Source organism: Microcebus murinus, chromosome 17 (genome assembly GCF_040939455.1).
Source record: "Microcebus murinus isolate Inina chromosome 17, M.murinus_Inina_mat1.0, whole genome shotgun sequence".
NCBI classification, from domain to species: domain Eukaryota; kingdom Metazoa; phylum Chordata; class Mammalia; order Primates; family Cheirogaleidae; genus Microcebus; species Microcebus murinus.
The window spans coordinates 44,950,405-44,952,682 of record NC_134120.1 but is presented as its reverse complement, the minus strand read 5'-3'; the positions used below and the strand labels follow the sequence as shown (position 1 = coordinate 44,952,682).

General features: G+C 42.8%; 1 non-coding gene across 1 annotated transcript; it reads left to right on the top strand.

Moving 5' to 3' along the window:
* Positions 1-1,867: 1,867 nt before the first annotated feature.
* Positions 1,868-2,008, top strand: LOC142861738 (U4 spliceosomal RNA). The gene has a single exon (XR_012912894.1). It is a non-coding gene; the product is annotated as a U4 spliceosomal RNA (small nuclear RNA).
* Positions 2,009-2,278: the final 270 nt, after the last annotated feature.

Below are 2,278 nucleotides of genomic sequence, written 5' to 3'. Positions count from 1 at the left end.
AAATTAGCCGGACATGGTGGTGCCCACTGTAGTCCCAGCTACTTAGGAGGCTGAGGCAGGAGGATCATTGAGCCTAGGAGTTTGAGGTTGCAGTGAGCTACGATGATGCCACTGCACTCTAGTGTCACTCTAGCCTGGATGACAGAGTGACACCTCTCAAAAAGAAAGGGAAAAAAAGAAATATATATATATATATATATATATATATATATATATATTTAGATGCTTAGTATATTAGAGCTCTCCAGAGAGGCAGAATCAATAGTGTGTGTATATATATATATATATATATATATATATATATATATATATATATATAGAGAGAGAGAGAGAGAGAGAGAGAGAGAGAAGATATATTTAGTAGGGGAATTGGCTCATGCAATTACAGAGACTGAGAAGTCTCTCACGACAGGCTGTCTGCAAGCTAGAGTCCCAGAAAGCTGCAGAGAGGCTGAGTCCAAGTCCAAAAGCCTCAGATTCAGGGAGCTGACGGTGTAATTCTCACTCTGAGGTTGAAGGCCTAAGAACTCAGAGGGGCAGCTGGCACTGCCGTAAGTCCCAAAGTGCAAAGGCCAGAGAGCCTGGCGTTCTGATGTCCAAGCACCAGAGATGAAAGCTGCTCCAGCTCCGAGAGAAAGAGAGAGAGAGTGAGAGAGAGAACTTGCCTTTCTTCTGCCTTCTTGTCCTACCTGTCCACCCAGCAGGCTGGGTGGCGCCCACCCACGTGGAGGGCGGGTCTTGCTCGCTCAGTCCACTCATATGCCAATATCCTCTGGAAACACCCTCAGGGACACACCCACAAATATGCTTTCCCAGGTGTGTAGGTGGACCTTAATCTGCCAGGCTGACACCATCACACTTAGAGATACCTGTCCTGTGAGCGATGAGGTACAAATGCCAGAGAAGGCAACGACTAGATGCCTGTTTTGATCTATGGGGGATGCCCGTTGGGTTTCCATGTTCCTTTTGTATTTTTCCAGTGGGCATCAATGATCTGGAGTGGGATTGTCCCAGAGAATCTTTATGACTAAAAATTGCCTTATTAAACACATTTATGCTAATGCTATATTTATACTATAGTATGTTTATGAAAATAATAATTATAACAAAAACATTACAATATTGTTATGAGAATTAAATGAATTGATACATAAAGAATTCAACTCAATGACTTGCTAACTGAAAATACTCCACAGGTTTCACGATACTAGTGTCATCACCGTTATGTTTATTTGAATAGGACATCACAGCATACAAAGAACTTTCACATAGACTTGCACTTTCAGCTGCCACAGCAACTCTGAGAGATTGGCAAGGACAAGGATCTTGGTCTCTGTGTGCTTGCACGCCACGGCTCAGAATGGCGATTTTGCTGGTTTGCCAACGGTCGTTTCAATGGCCGTGTTGGACTGAATTATTATAAACAGTGACTTTGGCAAAAGCAGACAGAATGAGTGGACAGGGCATAGCAAACTGTACTTTCTATTCTAATAGAGACATACGTTCCAGACTCCTCTGCTAATGAGCTGTTTGATTTTAAGCTAGTTGCTTAAATCACTCTCAATGTTTGGCCAACGTCAATAATAACAATAATTACACCACTGCACCTTCTAAGCTAGAGTTCTTGTCACAGGCACGAAGGAAGATAACGCAGTCAGAATTATGTCTTTTTTAGGAGTGGAACTTGGATAAAACAAGTATTCTGGTAAGACTTTTCTAAACAACAGATCACTGACTAACTGATATGAGGATCTAGGCATTCCTTCGGAGCACTTGCTGTGAGCATTTAACATCTGCTTCCATTCACTGGATGTTTGCAGCTTGGGTATACAGGAATCAACTAGGCTCTTCCTAACACAGTTCTATACTCTTTGAACAGTGGCAGTGTTGTAGCCAATGAAGTTTAACGCAGGCACGATTATTGCTGCTTGCAAACTTTTCCCTATATCCCAACACAGTGACTTGAAATATAGTTGGCGTTGGCAATTTTTGACAGTCTCTATAGAGCATGTAAAAAAGTTAAATAAATGAATAAATAATAAACACTCGTCTAGAGGTAAGGGGTTGGAAGGGAGTTATATTTGGGAGGGGAAAAAAAAGTGGGGGAAGTGGCTCAACTTTGCATTGCAGGGCAAGGTCACGACTCCCAGCATAAACTGGAGAGCCCAGGGGCCTCCGAGTCAATGGTTTGGCACTTGTGAGTGCCCCAGGTCAAGCTTAGTGTTTATACGGTTCAGCAGTTTGTTTTCAGAGAGCTGCCCCAAAGTCAGCAGCAGCA